Source organism: Amblyomma mixtum, chromosome 10 (assembly GCF_055824585.1).
Source record: "Amblyomma mixtum isolate Tamu chromosome 10, ASM5582458v1, whole genome shotgun sequence".
NCBI classification, from domain to species: Eukaryota; Metazoa; Arthropoda; class Arachnida; order Ixodida; family Ixodidae; genus Amblyomma; species Amblyomma mixtum.
The window spans coordinates 94,522,923-94,543,827 of record NC_143021.1 but is presented as its reverse complement, the minus strand read 5'-3'; the positions used below and the strand labels follow the sequence as shown (position 1 = coordinate 94,543,827).

The 20,905-nt window shown below is 46.4% G+C and overlaps 1 pseudogene; it reads right to left on the bottom strand.

The window, feature by feature from the left end:
• Positions 1-15,627: 15,627 nt before the first annotated feature.
• LOC149326454 (uncharacterized) lies at positions 15,628-17,114 on the bottom strand (annotated as a pseudogene).
• Positions 17,115-20,905: the final 3,791 nt, after the last annotated feature.

The following is a 20,905-nucleotide window of genomic DNA, read 5'->3' as shown; positions in this document are numbered from 1 at the left end:
CTGCAAGATAGTTGTTCAGGAAAATTGATAAGTTCTCTGTGGGCGTGTTATTGTTTGAAACGATAGGTCTGCCGGGGATATCTGCGGTAAACAAGTCTTCTGCGGAAACCTTATGGATTTTGGGAAGTAGGTAAAAGCGTCCTGCCTGTTTGTTTAGCGGATTTAAGAAGTGGTAATCGGACTGCGTGATTAGTTCTCTTGATAGTAAGTTTGCCAGTTTGTTCAGAATCAATTTGCAGAACTCTGAAGTGGGATCTGAATCTAATTTCCTATAATGACAAGGGTTGTTAAGTTGCCTAAAAGCTTCTTTTTTGTATTTTTCGGCTGGCAGGATAACTATGCTACCTCCTTTGTCTGCAGGTTTAATGACTATATCGGTTCTAGAAGCTAAGTGGTTCAGAGTAGCCTGTTCCGTTGGGGTAACGTTTCTGCGTTTTCGAGCTTGCTTTGTTTGGTCTATAATTTCTTTCGAGACAGATTTAATGTACAAGTCTAATTCGGGACTCTGCTGCGCTTCCGGCGTCCACGTGCTTTCGGCTTTGAGAGGGATGGGATTAAGGCTGGTTACTGCAGTAGGGTGAGCACGTGTTGACCACGTGTTACAGGAAAGAGCTAGGTTAGTAATTGGGGTGTTTGCTTTTTCGGCAAAGAATTCCTTAATTCGCAATCTTCGCGCAAATTCTGTGAGGTCTCTGTGAAGTTCATACTCGTTAAAATTATTGTTAGTTGGACAAAATGTAAGGCCATGCTTCAGAATCCGTTTGTCGCCATCACTTAGGGAATTGGAAATATCGACAATGTTGCTGTCAGTGTCCTGCGGCGGAAAATACGCATCTTTTGTCTGTATCGAAATTGGAGGGCGGTTGTTAAACTGTCCAGATGTATTCGTATCTAGCGGAAATTTATCTCTAATTTGTTTATGCTGCTGTTTATCGCGCAGCTTGCGTTCCTTTCTGGCTACAAAATCTGCTAGTGCCTGGCTTTCGCCCGAATTTAGTTCTATCTTACTAAGTTGATCATCGAGGGAATTTAACTGCTCTTGACAATGTTCTTTTAAAATAGCTATGAATGAAAGGGATGCGTCATTTGAAACCTTTTCCCATCGAGCGAGGAGTTCAGGCCATGGACTTCAGTCAACGGAAGATGACGGAACAAGGTAAGCCTCTCCCCCTTCTTTCATTGGCACATGTAGCGTTGATAGGTGATAGTCAATACAAGCACAGCCACAATCACTTTCCTCCCGGAGAACATGCACCATACATTAGGTTTCAGAGCGGCGCCAAAACCAATGACATAAGGAAACTGATAGCCGCAGCACCACAGAACATCACGCACCTCGTCATTCACTGCGGGACCAATGACCTGAAACACAGCAGTGCGGAACAGACCATTGAGGCCATGAATACACTGGTACACGAGGTCCATGCCAACAGACCAAACACGAAACTGCACTTGACAACCGTGCTTCCTAGGGTAGTCAACTTGCACCACAGACACATGCCACAATTCCGCCAACTCGCAGCTCACGCACAGGACTCGTTTAAGCTCAACAATTTTTTGCTGGACATGGAACATTACCAAAAAGACGTTGAAATCATCCACCACGCTCAGATCCATCATGACCCCGAGGCACTCCTGGCCAGAGATGGACTCCACCCTAACTTTTTTGGCGTCCAAGTAATGGCAGACAACATAAAGTACCGGCTGAGAAACACATTTAGGCGGACGCTACAGACCACTCATGCTCCCTCTCCCACTCTGGCCAACACTCAACAACAGACCACCCACAAAAGAGACAACACCCCTGAACGAACACAGCCTGCCCCCGCTAGGACCCAGGACACCTCCACACAGTTCACTCCAGAGACTCGCGACGCTGGCACACAGACGGTAACCGTGGATCCCACACCAGCGGAACAGCACGTAGGAATCACACCGAAAGTAGCCACTAAACAACAAAGCGACCACTTCACACAGACACCTAAGCGATTAGTGACGCACACTAGCACCCAGATTGTCACCGACGCGGACCTCGACACCGATACCACCCCCAAACAGAAGTCCCCTAAACACACAACACCCGTCAAGAGGTCCACTCGGCACAAGCGCAGATGACTCACATCTGGCAGCACCAATCGCCCCGAACCCAAAAGACGAAATTTCCTGGCCGCCAGAAAAATAGCCACTAAACAAACTAACTACCGATTCCACCTACACACTTACAAATCCTACTCGCAGAGCAGGACAATACCCAAAGGACTTCGAGTTAATGTTAGGTGCTCCCTCGGTGCGCTCAGGCCTGAACTCCTCGCTCGATGGGAAAAGGTTTCAAATGACGCATCCCTTTCATTCATAGCTATTTTAAAAGAACATTGTCAAGAGCAGTTAAATTCCCTCGATGATCAACTTAGTAAGATAGAACTAAATTCGGGCGAAAGCCAGGCACTAGCAGATTTTGTAGCCAGAAAGGAACGCAAGCTGCGCGATAAACAGCAGCATAAACAAATTAGAGATAAATTTCCGCTAGATACGAATACATCTGGACAGTTTAACAACCGCCCTCCAATTTCGATACAGACAAAAGATGCGTATTTTCCGCCGCAGGACACTGACAGCAACATTGTCGATATTTCCAATTCCCTAAGTGATGGCGACAAACGGATTCTGAAGCATGGCCTTACATTTTGTCCAACTAACAATAATTTTAACGAGTATGAACTTCACAGAGACCTCACAGAATTTGCGCGAAGATTGCGAATTAAGGAATTCTTTGCCGAAAAAGCAAACACCCCAATTACTAACCTAGCTCTTTCCTGTAACACGTGGTCAACACGTGCTCACCCTACTGCAGTAACCAGCCTTAATCCCATCCCTCTCAAAGCCGAAAGCACGTGGACGCCGGAAGCGCAGCAGAGTCCCGAATTAGACTTGTACATTAAATCTGTCTCGAAAGAAATTATAGACCAAACAAAGCAAGCTCGAAAACGCAGAAACGTTACCCCAACGGAACAGGCTACTCTGAACCACTTAGCTTCTAGAACCGATATAGTCATTAAACCTGCAGACAAAGGAGGTAGCATAGTTATCCTGCCAGCCGAAAAATACAAAAAAGAAGCTTTTAGGCAACTTAACAACCCTTGTCATTATAGGAAATTAGATTCAGATCCCACTTCAGAGTTCTGCAAATTGATTCTGAACAAACTGGCAAACTTACTATCAAGAGAACTAATCACGCAGTCCGATTACCACTTCTTAAATCCGCTAAACAAACAGGCAGGACGCTTTTACCTACTTCCCAAAATCCATAAGGTTTCCGCAGAAGACTTGTTTACCGCAGATATCCCCGGCAGACCTATCGTTTCAAACAATAACACGCCCACAGAGAACTTATCAATTTTCCTGAACAACTATCTTGCAGATATTCCCACCCACCTCCCTTCCTTTGTCGAGGATACACCGCACTTTCTCCGCATAATAGAGTCTCTGAATGACGCTTCCATTATCCCAGCAGATAGCATACTTGTCACACTTGACGTCGCCGCTTTGTACACAAATATTCCCATTAATGAAGGTATCGACGCACTCTTAAAAATTCTAACTCAAAGTCCTCACCCGCACGAAACTGAAGTGTACCTCACGCTACTTGAATTGGTACTAACACTCAACTACTTTGAATTCAATTCTTCTTACTACCTTCAAGTATTTGGAACAAGCATGGGCACTCCCTTCGCACCCACCTACGCGAACATTTTTATGGGGCTACTAGAATCTAAACTTCTAAATTCATTTCTAAAAAAACCACTCATATACCTGCGGTACATAGACGATATTTTCATGATATGGGAGCACGGGGCTGAGACCCTGAAGGCATTCGTCACACATTTCAATTCATTCCACCCCAGCATTAAATTCACCTTCAACTCCTCGAAAACGCAAGTCAATTTCCTTGACACCACTGTCCATTTAGAAAATAGCAAGCTCAAAACCACACTTTACAGGAAGCCTACTGACCGACAACAATACTTAGATTTCACTAGCCATCATCCAAGACACTGCAAACAAGGTATATTCGTAGGACAGGCAACGAGACTAAGAAGAATATGTAGCGACGACGATGACTACCTGAAACACCTCCACTCGCTAAAAAACACACTAATCACCAGAAACCATCCACAGACAACCCTTAATAATGCGTTCCAACGAGCAACCACTTTGAAACGAGATGTAGTTCTTAAAAAACGAACAAAAGCTAACAGTCAACGACCTCCTGCACTTATAACGAAATACTCAAACGCGCTTCCAAACATAAACAATATCCTGCGGAAATACCACCCCATTTTAACTGGTAACGACCGTCTCAAGAAAATATTTCCCGACGCACCAAGGGTAACATACAGACGCAACACAAACCTGAGGGACATCCTGGTGCATGCTAGGCTCGGTAAGAAACCACCACCGACAGTAACTTCATGCTCTCGACCCAGATGCAAGACATGCAAACATTTACAAAGGGACACTACGATTAAAAGTACGGCAAGCGATTTCAGTTTCGATATAAAGACCAGTTTTGACTGCACATCGTCCAATATTATCTACATGCTCCAGTGCTCCTACTGCCAGAAACAATATATCGGAGAAACCGGACAAACAATGAGTGCCAGATTAAACGGGCACCGGGCTGACACAACACGGAATGAACAGAAGGCAGTGTCGACCCATTTTAATCAACGCCATCACAAATTCGACGAACTCAAATTGTTCATTCTTCAGTCAGGCTTTAAATCGACTAGGGACAGAAAATACAGAGAAGCATTCCTAATCCACAAATTTAAAACACTGCAACCAACAGGGATCAACATGTCCAGAGGAAACCTGGAATCTCTCAGGTACATTCCAGGTTCAGCATAATTTTAAATTAACAAATGTCCTGCACGTGGTCAGACTATTTCCTAGAACCTCACATAAGTATATTGTCGCTCCTTGCACCCTTCCCAAGTCATATCTTCCACCCCATTTCCGGCCTTGTCACCCTCTTCCTTTGTTCACCTTTTTTTTTTTTTTTCCTCTTTTTTTTTTTTTTCTTTTTCTCCTAATCCCCTGCTACCAGTTCTCGGAAACCAAGACACTCCTGTTACCCCCTCTGCCCCCACTTTTTGGCTTTCTCTGAACACGAGCCATTCCCCCCCCCCCCCCCTGCCTAGTCCTTCCTGGGAAATGCACCCCTTCCTTTCTCCTTCCAGTGCCAGCCCCCCCCCCCTTTTTTTTTTTTTTTTTCCCTTGTTATCATGTCCCTGTACCACACTGACTAATCCTTTTATCTGAGTTTTGCAGGTTCACCCAGCGCTTCCCCCCCCCTCCCGTCGCAGCCCCTTCAAAGCCTTTTGTTCATTGCATACCACCCGGATATAGGTTGTTGCACTATTGTAGCCTAGCGAATGATGATTCACCTCCCTCCCCTTCCTGACACGCATCCCCTCCCACACCACTTTCCTTCCCCACCCCCGGGGCCTTCCTCCTCGGAGCGAAGGCCCTATATAATCCCTGCCGATGATGAACGCTTTGCCCAGACGAAGACAAGTCCCCTTGTCGAAACGTTGGCTCTAGCAACCTGAGGTTTTCCCCTCCCTTGTTCATTTTGTGATCGCCAAGGACCATCTACCGCACCCTCTCTCTACCATGGACTTCTATCCTGTGACGGTATTCATAAGATAATCAGAGAAAAGGTTCTGATCACAGTATTTCGCCACCATAATTTCTTGCTTAATTAAAAAAAAGGGACTTGGGGTGAGCTTCTGGATTTTTATATTCTTCGCTGCTATTCACCTTGCTAACTTCGCCAGGTGTTACCCAGCCTTAAAAAAAACGACAGATCTATGCAGAAATGTAACAGAATGATTGGGAAGTTTTTCGTGATAAAATTGTTCTGTTGTTTTGCTTTTTGCTGCAGCAGTGCAGATTTTTTTTTGTAATTCCTTTCCGTGTCTGCAGTTCTGTAGTATCGTTTTGTAATCAGTAAACAATGTTCTGTTGTTAGTACAAGTTCACACTCGAAAACGTTCAAGAAAATCTGTTGTAATGGCAAAAACTATACTGTTGTGTTTATCGACCATGGATGGAAAACTTTATTGAGCAAGTGAGTTTGGACCGTACAAGGTCTCAGGGCCACCGCACAGCCCTCACATTACGCGCATGTGTCCAGGCCACGTAGGGCCATGGCACTGGCACCCCGGTTCACACAGCGAAGTTGCGCGTCCGGGTCCTGCGACGCAAGGAGGGCCTCCCATTCCTCCCATGTACCGATGGCGGGCTGTCCCTGCGGGGGAGGATCGGCAGGGCAGCCGAAGAGGATGTGGTCTAGGGTGGCGTGCGGTTCTCCGCAGAGAGTGCACTCGGGGGAAACATGGCGGAAGTGGGATAGAAGCTGAGGGGTAGGAAGAGTTCGGGTCCGGAGTCGCCTCCAGAGGATTTGTTGGGAGTGGGATAGGCGGCGGTGGGGAGGGGGATAGAGTCGACGGGCAAGGCGTGCTTGTTGAGTTAGTTCTGTGAACGTGTGTGCCCGCTCCCTCGAGAAATCCCGGCTGGGGTCGCCATTTGCCCGGCAAATAAGTCCTCGGGCTATGTTATCGGCGGCCTCATTTCCGGGATTGCCAGAGTGAGCCGGCACCCACACGAGCTCAATACGCCTATCGGGATTTAGGGTGCACATTCTCAATATCTGCCACGCAGGGGGATGGACGCGTCCGCGGGCAAAGTTAAGAATGGCTGTTTTGGAATCGCTTAGTATATAAGCCGCATTGGTTTGGGCAATGGCTATTGCTATAGCTGCTTCCTCTGCTTCTTCCGGGGTACAAGGTGGGTCTATGAAATGGGTAAATGGGGGGGCTGCTGGATGATAAGCCACAGCTACTGAACGGTCTGTACCACACGCGGCGTCCACCCAGCGCACATCCTCTAAAGTGCCATATTCTGTATGGAGAGCTTTGGCTCGCGCGACTCGGCGGGATTGATGGTATTCAGGGTGGACATTCTTAGGAAGGGGTTTCAGGATAAGCGCGGAGTGTATGGCGCGAGGGAGAGAGATGAAGTCTGTCGTGTGTGCCGGTATGCGAATTCCCAGAGAATCCAGTATATATCGTCCAGTTTCCGTGCCAGCCAGACGAAGGTACTGTGTGTAGCGATGTGCATCTATAAGTTCTTGTATAGTGTTGTGCATTCCTAATTTTAAGAGTCTGTCCGTGCTAGTGCTCTTTGGTAGGTTTAGCGCTGCTTTGGTAGCCATGCGGATAAGAGCATTGATCTTGTCTTTATCCGAACAGGAGAGGTTTAGGTAAGGAGTTTCGTAAAGAATGCGGTTAAGCACAAACGCATGCAGCACCTTGAGATTATCTGCTTCATCTAGACCGGCTCGTGAATGTGAAACCCTTCTAAGAAGATGAATGACGGAGTAGGTGGACTGTTTTAGTGCTTTCAGTGTAAGGTTGTTTTTCCCCGTGTCCTGTAAATGCAGGCCAAGAATGCGGAGGGTAGGTGTTTGCGGTATGGGAGTGTCATGCAGGTAGATAGTGATGGGGGAGGTAGGGACGCGCCGCGGGCGGATTATGAGGAGTGCTGACTTTGTGGGGGAGCATTCAAGCCCAATGTTTGCCGCGTGAGTAGCGATAGTTGTAGCGGCTTCCTGAAGGGTCGATTCTATGTCGCCATCCGAGCCGTATGTGGTCCAAACCGTTATATCATCCGCGTAAAGTGTGTGTCCTAAGTGCGGGATGCGGCTGAGAGCCTTGGCCAGGGGGATGAGGGTGAGGTTGAAGAGGAAGGGAGATAACACCGCCCCTTGCGGGGTACCAATGTTACCAAGCGTGAAGGGGGGGGGGGGTCTGTATATCATCTATATGCAGTGAGGCTGTGCGACCGTTTAAGAAGGCCCGGATATAGTTGTAGGTCTTAGGCCCCAACTGCAGCTCTTGGATGCCCTGCAGGATGGCGCTGTGCGTAACTTTGTCGAATGCTTTGGTGAGGTCGACTGCCAGGATTGCTCTGGTGTGATGTAACATGTCATTGAGGATAGCGTGTGAAATCTGCAGTAGGGCGTCCTGTGCCGAGAGGTGGGATCGAAATCCTACCATAGTATGTGGGTATAGTCCATGGGATTCCATGTGTTGCGTGAGACGGGTGAGGATGACATGCTCAAACAGTTTGCCCAAGCACGAAGTCAGCGAAATGGGACGAAATGGGATCGACCAGGCATCAGGTAAGTTACAGAGCTAGAAAAGAGCTTAGCGACAGTGATGAACAGGAGCAGGAGCAGCAAAACACCCACAAATGGTGCCCTGGTGTGTCCCGAGTACACCGATAGCTGGGTTGTCTCGGTGGTTTCAACATTTAAATAAGAGAACGAGGCGCAGGATAAGAGCGCAATACCGGACAGCCTCACAGCTTTTGCGAAAATGCTTTGACGAACAGCAGACCTGCACAGGATGAGTTATCGTGCAAGGCTAAAGTTGGTTATTTTGTGAATGCTCAGTATCCCTCGGTTCGAGTGTGTAATGTCTGCTCGTATTACGTTTGTTATACAAAAATGCTTTGCGCTTTGCAGTCGAAACTGGTGAAGCATGTGCTTTTGGTCGGCACAGATTTCTTACATCTGGTATCACTTTTCTCGCTGGCTTAAGCATGGTTTCTGGTATTTAGTTGATTTCTCGAGTTTTTCCCTTCCGTATCTTTTTGCTGTCCCTTGCCTTTTTCTAGCGCTAGTAACCATGTTTCAGCCACTGAATCGAAAGCATCAACTGTCCCGTCTTTGTTTAATCATGCACTGTTCTCGGTTTGGCGTGTCGTATTCTGGCGTTACGGTGACACACTGAATATAAAAGTAAGCAAGATAAGAATCTGGATACACGATCTGACGTGGCAGAGACAGTACGAGCGCTTCTCGAATGGTTGTCATCTATCAACCTCCACTCTGCACCGATGATGGGATTGATCGCTAGTCTCGACGCAGTATTCATTCTTTGCAATAACGTCTCGTGTCGCCCTGTCTCTATGCTGATAGGGCGTCAGTTGTCCTTATTATTTTCGTGCACTCTGTAATTTGAGCAGTAGCGGGACAGTATGCGTGATTCCATGGCGCAGTTGTAGAAACTGTCGTTTAAACGGCTTGCGTAGCACAAAAAACTTACATTCGTGCTGAGAAGTCTAGAGCGCTAACACGATGTACAGCCAGAAAAAATTGTGAATGTCTCGAGAAAGTGAATCAGCTGGTGCATCAACGCGTTGTAACGCAAAAGAGCGGATAAACATGCGAGAATAGTGGCGTTTACGGTGTGCTCCGCGCTTATAGGGTCATCTTCAAGGGACCAACCACGTAAGAAAACTTGTCCTGAGATTACGTCGGTGATAAAAGACCGTGCCTCGTACTGTAAGAACTGAGTGTATTGTAAGAATGAAGCCGCCTCTTCATTCGGCTGCCCTGTTATTAGACGAACGCATGGCCAACGTTTGAGCAGAGTTGTCGGTTGCTCCCGTGCATTAACCATTGAAACATCAAGATAAAAAAAGTAACGATCATACGGATCATTTTCGAAAGAACATATATTCCTGTATTCAATTCGCCTGCAGAGGAAGTCCCAGCGTGTGCACTTGTCATCTGTGAAAACTGCGGCATGACCTTCTCGTCGCCGCAACAGCTGGACTGGCACCGGTGGACGAAGCATCGTGAGGAAAATTTGCTGGATCGGTGCCATAGTGCTGGTAACGAGCAGTCCTAGTTGAACTGTACTGAGGAGAAACAAGTGCAAAAGGTTTCTAGACACCTCTATTCAAACTTACTTCAGTATGCCACCAGTCTTTTTTCCCGAATGTGACGATGATTTTTGTCTAATAGCGCTATTTTAATACCGCAACAAACAAGGCCGACGTATACTCATACTTGGACATTGTACCAGCCCGAAAATAAAAGTTACACTCGACGGGGCTGATGACTTTTTACTTTCACTGCTAAATGCGTGATACGGTGGATGTCTTTGTTCCATTTTTAACACTAAAGGACACCAGAAACCTTATAAAGATTATTTTTAATTTTAAGGCCCATTTAGCTTGGTAACAGTGATTTGAAACTGAAGCATTTTGAATATTGCCCAATAATTTTATGTTCATATCAAACGAATCATTTATTTCATACGGTTGGATCCTGGCGATCGTGAAGAAATAAAATGCCTCCGAGAAAAGCTTTAACATTTCTGCACAGTCAGTGTTGGACTTGGACTACGTCCAGAGTGGCGACAAAGCATCCATTCGCTTCGAAGTGCTCGGTAGCAGCAACGTTGTTGGGTCTAGAAGGCAGCAGTGATAAGGGATTGTTATTTGGTTACGGAAGTGAAAATCCAAAAAACAGACTTCCGTCCATACAATGCGCTTCACCGTTGTCCTCTTTCGTAGTTTTTTTTTATTTAAATATACTGTCAATCCCCAGAGGGATTGTAACAGGGGTGGGTACAGAAAAACAATTTTACAGTATTATTAGCAAAGAATTATACCAGAGAGAACGGCACAATCGACTGGTTACATTAATACAGGTCGTGTCAAAGGATATGTACAAAGAATTCAAGAGGCAACACAGAAAACTTACTGTGTTTCAAAATACATAAAAAACAATGGTAAGTACACAATTTGTAAAATTAGGATCATAAAATACATGCAAGTAATGCAGCACCAAACAATGAAAGCAAAATGATCAATGTAATAATAACACAGATATCATACAATAGGTTTACTCTGCGTTTGGCCACAATAGCGCTTCTTCTACAAGCTGGGTAAACTTTTCAGGCGAGCTTTGTTGTGCAATTACTGGATCAAGTTTGTTCCACTCGCGCACTGCGAGCGGAAAAAAGGAGCAGAGAAAGGCGTTGTTTTTGCACGAGAATTCCTGAAATGTGAGAATTCCGTGTGTTTCTAGAACGGTTGATACTAACAAAGGCTAAGGGATCAATCTTAAAGGAATTGTTAAGCAGTTCAAATAGGAACTTCAAGCGGTGTACCTTGGCTCGGTTAGTCAGCGTCGGAAGGCCTGCGCGATGCAGTAGTTCAGTTGGGGAATCGATGCGGCGGTATCTGTTGAATATGAAACGAACAGCCTTGCGCTGCACGCTTTCTAACATGGCCACATCGTTTTTCAAGTACGGAAACCAAGCTATGTTGGCATATTTAAGAACTGGACGAAAAAGGGTGACATATGCGAGTTGCTTAGTGCAGGGAGCAGAATGACGCAGCATACTTTTGGGAAAAAACAGTTTGTTCGTAGCTTTTTGTGACGTTTCGAACGTGCGTTGACCAGTTAAGATCTGATGTTATCGATACGCCCAAGTACAGATACTCCTGCACTTTACGTAGTGGGACGTTGTTGAGGCGATATTCAAAAATTAACGGTGCCTTTTTCTTGCTAATTGTCATGGAAACTGTTTTGTCTGGATTCATATTCATCTGCCATTTATTGCACCATTGCGCGACACGATTCAGGGCGTTGTTAAGGTTTACATGGTCACTGGAACTTTTTATCTCTTGATAAGTCACGCAATCATCTGCGAATAGGCGAACTTTGACATTTATATCCCTGGTTAGGTCGTTAATGTAAAGTAGGAATAAAAGCGGAGCAAGTGCTGAGCCCTGTGGGACGCCGGATTGAACAGGAACCGTGTCTGAATCGTACTCACCAAGCTGTACAAACTGGTAGCGATCTGCAAGATAGTCACTAATCCAGCGAAGAATCGGACCGTCTCCAAATAAGTTCATGAAGTCAATAGAAGGAACGCCGACCAAAAGGTTGTTGTTTAATATGAAGACGAAAACGTTTCGGCTTCCATACGGTAGCCTTGATAACTGGGCGGAAAGCCCAAAGCACATCCCTTAAGTGCGCTGCAGTAATCGCCCCAGGCATCTTGCGTACGTAGGCGGGAGATTGCCTGCGTTGTGGTTAAGGGTTTTTTCTGTTGATTGAATTATTAGGAATTCCAGATATCAACGTAATAGCTAATTCTTCTCTCTTGCGATGAATGAAGCTTCTTCCCAGGCTATTTTGTGCGTCGCGGCTTCCACGTGTTCCGCAAGTGCATTAGAAGCAATCCTCTTGTTCCTGACGTCGTTCTTGTGGTCCCTCAATCGTCTTTCAATATTCACGCTCTCGCCGATGTAGCAGTAGTCGCAATCTGCGCAGGGAATCTTGTAGATGACGCCAGGAAACTTCTCTTTCTTTATCTTGTCTTTGACAGACACCAGCTCGCGCCACAGCTTGCACGCCGGAACGTGAGCGACGTGTACGCCGTAAGTGCGTAAAACGCGATCCAGTGACTCGCTCACGCCCGGTACATATGGGATAGCGGCTCGGGCTCGGCACGGGGGACCAACTGGTTCTGACGGGTGTGATGACCGTTGAAGAACGGAATCTACGAAGTGCTTCGGGTAGCCGCATTCACTCAGTTCTCGGCGCACTTGACGTAGGTCAGCAGCCCGATCTTCTGGTCTTGGGCAGATGTTTTTGGCACGTCGGACGAGGGAAGCCACGACGGAGCGTTTGTGGCAAACCGGATGCACGGAATTAAAATGAAGGTACCGGCCTGTGTGGGTGTCCTTTCTATAAACTTTGAAAGAAAGGCGGTGGTTACGGCGTTCGACCAAAACGTCCAGAAAAGGAAGACGGCGAGAAACCTCCTCCTCAACCGTGAATTGAATGGAGTCTTCCATGCTATTGATGTTATCTGTGAAGGCACCTAATGCATCCTTTTTGATAATGCAAAAACAGTCATCTACGTAACGTACAAAAACTTTTGGGTGCGGTTCGAAGGTGGCCAGTGCACCGGTTTCTATTGCTTCCATGTTAAGGTTTGCGGTTGTCACCGATATAGATGCGCCCATAGCGGTGCCGTGAACTTGTTTGTAGACTGCATCACGGAAAACAAAGTAAGTGTTCTCAAGGCAGAACTGCAACAGCTTCAGGAGATCTGATGCTTCGATAAGGGTTCTATCACACAATCCGTCGTCATTCTGCAGCGCTGAACGGCACACATCCACAGCCAGATCCACGGGTACGCTGGTGAACAGCGACTTTACATCAAAGGACACCATGACCTCGTTGTCCTCCACCGTGACGTCACGTACTTTTTCAATGAAATCGAAAGAGTCACGTGTGAAAGTCGAGCTCTTTCCAACGAGTGGCGCCAAAACCTTGTGCAGGTAGCCCGACAAGCGATATAAGGGCGACCGTGTAAAGTCAACTATCGGTCGCATCGGGACATTAGGCTTATGGATCTTCGGGAGATCATACAAGGCGGGAGCGGATCCATTGTGGCAGAGAAGCTTGAAATAAAGTGACTTGTGGTCCGGTGGAAGAAAACGGAAGACGTCGGTCAAAAGAATCTGCAAATTCCTTTCTATCTTGAGCGTGGGGTCCCGTTTCAGCCGTAAGTACGTACTGTCGTCCTGCAGAAGGTCATTCATTTTCTCGAGGTAGTCGCTGCTGTCCAAGATGACGGTAGCGTTGCCTTTGTCAGCGGGAAGTATAGTTATGTCCGAGTTCATACGCAGGCTCTTGATAGCATCACGCTCCCCAGAAAGAAGCGGAGTCGGAGGGTGTCGCGGAAGCTTGGCAAGGATGCTGACTGCACGAGTTCGGGCCTCATCTCGGCGGTGGTTTCCTACTTGACCTATAGCGCGTTCGACAGCGCAGACGATTTTTCTTGCGTCCGGCGCAGCTCTCGCGTTAAAGTTCAACCCGAGCTCAAGGCTTCCGTATGGAAGCCGAAACGTCTTCGTCTTCATATTAAACAACAACCTTTTGGTCGGCGTTCCTTCTATTGACTTCATGAATCTTCTTCCCGACCAGACCAGTTTTCGTCGAACGTTAGATTTCTCCAAATAAGTTCTCTAGTTTAAATAACAATTTGATGTGGGACACCCGATCAAAGGCTTTTGATAAATCTAAAAAAATAACAGGAATTTGTGACTGGGCGTTTATGCCTAATGCGAAGTCATGGAGGGTTTCAATTAGCTGGGTAACGGTAGACAGGCCGGATCTAAACCCATGTTGGTTTGAATTAAGTAGATTGTGTTCTTCTACAAACTGGGTCATGTATCTAAGTATTATATTCTCCAGTAATTAACAGCACGTGCAGGTCAGCAAAATGGGACGTTAATTAGTCGGTGAAGATGAGTTGCCTGACTTGTGCACGGGGACTACTTTAGCTATTTTCCATTCTGATCGTAAACGGCCTTCCCGGAGTGATTTTGAGTATACAAGAGAAATAAATTTACTGACTGGTTCCGCATACCATCTTAGAAAAGTATTTGGGATTCCGTCCGGTCCGTTGCTTTTCTTCTCGTCTAGACTCAGCAGAAGCAGTTTGACGTGGGCGGTAGTGTTGGGCCTGCATTCAGGAAGCTGGTTGTCGTCTGGCGTAAAAATTGACTGAAAGTACCGGTTGAATTAATTTCCCTTTCCCTGCCTTCCTGGGGAGATACCAGCGGATGAGGGTTTGGACGTTGATTTAGATAATGCCAAAACTTATACGGGGCTGTTTTGATAAAATTGTTTAATGTGCTACTGCAGAAACGTTCTTTCGAGCATTTAATTTTACTCTTAAGTGACTTTGTTGATTCCTGGATCCGCAATTGGTATGCTGGGACAGCTCGTAACTTGTTAGATTTGCGTATATAGCCTTTTTATTTTGCGCTTCGTTTGTATTACATCACGCGTTATCCAAGGATTTTGCTTACGGATTACCTTTTTTGTCGAGGGTACAAAACTGTCAATGCAATGCCCAGTATGAGCTTTGAATTGAAGCCAGGCCTCGTCTATGTTGGTTTGTTCATTGGTGCAGAGATCATAGAAGTCTGGAAATTCGTGAGCAAGGTATGTAAGTATGGCTGCGTCATCTGCTCTATTAAATACGAATACACTTTTAAATGGACGATGAGAGCGGATGACTTTCGGTAAGGGCAAGGTGCACACCACCAGTTCATGGTCAGAAAGGCCTTCATGTGTATATAATGTTAATTGTACCGCGGAGGAAGTGGTCTGGAACAAATATTAGGTCGAGAATTGTTCTGGACGCTCCCTGGATGCGAGTGGGCGTGGAAACAAGGTGACTTAGATTAAATGCGAATAAAAAATCAAGCATTATGGAGCTTGCCACAGTTCCTGAACCCAGAGAGCTCCAGTCAATTTCTGAAAAGTTAAAATCTCCTGCCATTAGTATACTGCTGCCAGACATATGCTTTAGCATGTAATCAAACAAGGGATCTAGGTACGAGTTTTCTGCGTTTGGTGGCCGATAAACAGCGCCAACGTGCGCGATACCATTTGTCAGATAAATCTTACACCAAACTGCTTCAAATGTTGGAACGTCCGGCATGACTGAATATTTTATGTCACCTTCAATAAGCAGAGCGACGCCCCCTCCTTTTGATTCTCTGTCTTTTCTTACAATTGTGTAGGCGGCGGCCCAAAATCACAGTCTGAAATGTTTTTGTGCAACCATGTATCTGTAACTGCGACAATATCGGGTTTAAAAGTCAGCACAATAGCTTCAAGTTCATGCGTTTTATTTGTAATACTCCGTGCATTTAAGTTGAGTACAGTTATTAACGTTTGCTCCTGGTGATTCGCTTTCCAGTGTTGTTTTGATGTTCGTTTTTTGGCTCAACTGGAACAATGTCACTGCTCTCACTATCCCACGTGAAGAGCTGACCATTTATCTGCACTTTGTCATATACCAGAGATACCTTTTCTTTTCTATCACGGTGTTCTTTAGTGCGGTCCCATAATTTTTTTCTATCATTCCTGACAGCAAGTGAAAAATCTTCTCCAATGGAGAAACCGGAATCTTTAGAACATTGTTTAAGAATGCTAACTTTGTCTCGGTAGTCAAGAAACTTCATGATTATAGGCCTAGGTCTAGTTTCGTTGTCGTTACTTGGTCTGCCCAGACGATGAATTCTTTCAATGTCTTTCTTTGTAATTCCAAGTACATCCTCAAAGACCGTTGTCGTGACAGTTTCATGCAAAGTGTCTGTAGTTTCATCCTCCGGCTCCTTAACACCATAAATGATTAGATTAGAGCGACGGCTTCTGTTCTCAAGCTCATCGATTTTGCTGGTCATGGTAGCAAGGTTACGTTCTAATTCATAAACTTTCCTGGCCCACTCCGTGACTTGCTTTTCAAGCCCACTAATTTTATCAAGCTTCTTTTCTATTGAAATAAGCTTCTGGTTGGTTACAAATTTACCTTTCTTAATTTCCTGAATGTCTTCAGCAATTATCTTCAGCTGTTCAGCAATCGTTTGGTCAATAGGGCCGGGATTTTCTTCGATATCACCGCCGAGCAAAAGCAGACATCGGAGCGACACAATCACATTCAAGAGCAATTCACAAAGCGGCTGTACGCACGGCAGCAACAGTAAGCAGACGTTGTTACTTCTAAATGATTTCCCGTAACGTTTGCTCACCTGTGCGAAAAATGCGAACGGGTTGGTGATGTTCATCTTGGCGTTGCCGCCGCGCCCACTGCCGAAGGATCCGGCGAGGCCATATTTTATACTGGATGGTCCTGATGTCTGTGTCGATGCGTTAAAGGTTTCCGTTGAAAGCCGCGTGGTGCCATACGAGATATAATAAAAGTGGCGGGTCGAAACGCTGGGATCCTTTCATCGCCTCCAGTAGTCCGAAGAATGGTCACTGACGCTTGACATGCCGATGGCGGCGCCTCTGGTAGCAGCAGCAATCCAAGAAAAACCTGTGCGAAAAATGCGAACGGGTTGGTGATACTCATCTTGGCGTTGCCGCCGCGCCCACTGCCGCATGATCCGGCGAAGCCACATTTTATACTGGATGGTCCTGATGTCTGTGTCGATGCGTTTGTGGTTTCCGTTGATAGCCGCGTGGTGCCATACGAGATATGATAGTCGCGCTGGTGAAAAGTGGCGGGTCTAAACGCTGGGATCCTTTCATCGCCGCCAGTAGTCCGAAGAATGGTCACTGACGCTTGACATGCCGATGGCGGCGCCTCTGGTAGCAGCAGCAATCCAAGAAAAACCTGTGTGAAAAATGCGAACGGGTTGGTGATGCTCATCTTGGCGTTGCCGCCGCGCCCACTCAAAATGTGTCCGTAGTTGAATGTGTCCGCAGAACTCCAAAATGTTGGTCGCTTGACAAATGCTATTCCACGCAAATCATGACACAGTCAGCGTTGTAATGAACAGTTGGTATGCAAACGTATAAATCCAACATCTGCATCTTTGCACCTTTGCTCGCCATCCAAACACAAATATTTCTCTAGCAGGCAGCCACAGAGAAACTGCTCGTCTTTCAAGACGTCTCTCATTCGATTTGGCCTGCCTAAATATTGTAATTAAATAAGTGTCCCCCGCAGGGGCGTCTGATTCATGCAGACGATGGTGAGTTGCGACACCACGGGTACCTGAGCATCCGCAGGGACATCCCCGCAGGGGGATGATGGTGAGCAGTGTGCCACCACGGACCCGAGCACCCGCGCTTAGCCGTGCGTGGCATCGCCGTGTCCGGGGAAAAGGGGATCCTGGTGGTTGAGCCGATGCCGAGCGTTTGGACCCTTAAGGACCCTCGGCTGAGGCAACACACCACTTTGGCCCCAGCTTCCTGTAGACGGCACCTCCGGCCTGACCCGACCGGGGGAAATCGGCAGTCGCCTTTTTCCTGTTCTCCCCTCCATCTTTCACTTTCCTATCTCTTTCTCACCACTCTCCTGTCTCCTCCTCTTTTCTTCGTTTTTCTTTACTTTTCATAGGCGGCTAGGGTTAACCTTGTGTGACCAACTACCCTGAGTTGAGTCATATTTTGTTATAGTTAAGGTGTACAGCTGGCGTGGGCAGGACTTGCTTGCAAGTTCCTGTCCCGTCCCCTTGTTGGGCTCCATGGTGGGTGGCTGGCACCATGACCGAAAAACCTGAATTTTTTATGGCTCCCCCCCTTTCAAAACCTGATCGCTCTCTAAAAAGGGTGCGGAACGAAGCAGAGAACTTTTTTTTCGAAAAAGAAAGCAACATTTGCCAAATTCCATGTCATCCACAGTGAAGTTCAAGATAAACAGGCCAGAATTCTTTCTCCATTCATGGTATCGAAATGCTTAACAGAAGCTTTGGGCCCCGGCTACAAAGTATCAAAAATGACCAGTGGCGATTTATTACTGGAACTCCGAGACAATGTCCAAACCACCAAACTCTGTAACATAGTGTCTATTGGGGACACACCTGTCTCCATCACTGCACACCGATCACTCAACACTGTCCGTGGCGTCATCTCAGAAAATGATTTTCTACATCTCACAGAGAAAGAAATGCTGGAAGGACTCTCTGATCAAAGTGTCATAGATGTGTACCGCATCAAAATCCGCAAGGACAACAAAGAAATAGATACCAAACACCTAGTCCTGACTTTTAACACATGCACATTGCCCGAAACCATCGACGTTGGATACCTCAAAGTAAATGTAAGACACTACATCCCTAACCCCCGAAGGTGCTTTAATTGTCAACGGTTTGGCCACGGCTCACAGAGTTGCCGCGGCCGCAAAACTTGCGCGAAATGCGCGTCAAAGGACCACCATTCTGAGGAATGCGACGCAGCTCTACGCTGCGCTAATTGTGAAGGAGACCACGCTGCGTACTCCAGGGCGTGTCCGTCCTGGAAGAAGGAAAAAGAAATAATCACCATAAAGACAAAGGAAAATATATCATTTCGAGAAGCAAGAAAGCGGTTCGCACTCACGAACACTTTCTCTTTCACAGCAAAATCCAACTTCGCTGATGTGGTGCGCAGGGGCGGTGCACCACGCAGCACTCCGGCACCTGTCGAGGCCACTTTCACCGAGCCTAGGGCAGGCCCATCCACGCCCCAGGCAGGGACAGCGAAGGCTGCCCTGCCATCTTCAAAGCAGGGAGCGCCGGTCCATGGGTCGACATCCCGCAAGGCTTCCCCCCGTCGGGGGAGGCCTGAAACCCACACACCCGCGGCTTCACCGCGGTCGTCCAGCGCCTCTGACGAGGTGATGGATCTAACCCCCAGCCCGCCTGCTTTACAGCGGCGGAACAGCTCTCTTGAGCGAAAAAAAGACAGGGCCCTTATAACGGGTCCAGAAAATAAGTAAACCCCAAACATAAACATGGCTTTTCTAGTTCAATGGAACTATAGAGGACTGTTGAAGAATTACAGTGATATAACAGATATTTTAGCGTCAATGTTGCCGGTAGCTTTATGTCTACAGGAAACAAATCTTGGTCCACAACACATGAATATCCTGAAACATTATAAAACATTTAGACGAGATCGCGAGCTGGCAAATAGACTCTCAGGAGGCGTCGCGATTGTCGTTCAACGCGGCGTCCCTGCTCAAGAGATCAGACTCAAAACAAAACTGGAGGCAGTTGCGGTCAGCATTGTCAGCTACAAAACTATAACTATCTGTTCTGTATATCTTCCTCCACATATAACATTAACAGTCCGTGACCTACAGGAACTCATCAATGAACTGCCAGAACCATATCTTGTAGTTGGGGATTTTAACGCTCACTCCCCTTTTTGGGGCAGCGAACGCTGTGACGCTAGGGGTCACATGATCGAAGATTTTATTCTCACAAATAATATATGTCTTTTAAATACAGAAAAGGCTACGTACTATTCCCCAACGTCTGGAAGAATGAGCTGTTTAGACTTGTCTTTTAGTTCACCATCTGTTTTTAACGATTTTAAATGGGATGTTTTAGACAACCCGTATGGGAGTGATCACCTACCAGTTTTTATTAGCCTATCATCCTCACCTGCCATCCTCCCATCTAAACCACGACGATGGAAGCTCCATTTAGCTGACTGGGCATTATTCAGCGAAAAAGCCAGTTTACAAAGCATTTTCGCAGAGACACTTAGCGTAGACGAACTGAATGAAATTCTCACGAAGTGTATCATCGATGCTGCACGCCTAGCTATTCCCCAGTCCACAGGAATGGTGCGCCAGAACCACAAGGCTTGGTGGACACAAGAATGTAGGATAGCGAAAAAACATCAAAATAAAGCCTGGGGTGTTTTTCGAAGGTATCCAAGTCACGAGAATCTCGTCAGTTTCAAAAAGGCAAAAGCTAAAGCCCGATACATACGTCGGAACGCTGAAAAAACTTCTTGGCAAAGTTACATGTCCTCCATAAACAGCACAATAAAATCTAAAAAATGTGGGAGCAGGTTAGAAAAATAAATGGCACCTACTCCCCATTCACAGTTCCTCTTCTAACAGACCCCTCTGTACAGACGAGCATCAAAGAACAAGCAGACATTATGGGCCAGCATTTTTCAACAGTTTCTAGTTCGTCACATTACACACAGTCATTCTTAGCATACAAAAACGCAATCGAAAAACAAAGGCTCCCTACGGCAGGCAGCACAAAGAAACCCTACAATAATTTGATTACACTTCAGGAAATTCAGAGAGTACTGTCTATAGGTAAACAAACTGCACCAGGTCCCGATGAAATTCATTATGAAATGCTGTCTCATCTATCTGGACCCTCTGTAGAAGTTCTGCTACAATTTTTTAACAAAATATGGGTGGAAGGAAAAATACCAGCAGCTTGGAATAAAGCAATTGTTGTTCTATTCCTAAAATCAGGAAAACCACCAACCTCCCCTGGCAGCTACAGGCCTATAACTCTTACAAGCTCTCTAGCCAAATCTTTTGAAAGTGCTCTCAATATTAGGTTAATGTTCATTTTAGAATCTCGTGAGCTTCTTGATGTCCACCAGTGCGGTTTTAGAAAAGCTTGCTCCACAGTTGATCATCTCGTCCGCCTTGAAAACACGGTCCGAGAGGCGTTTATACACAGACAACACTGCCTTGCT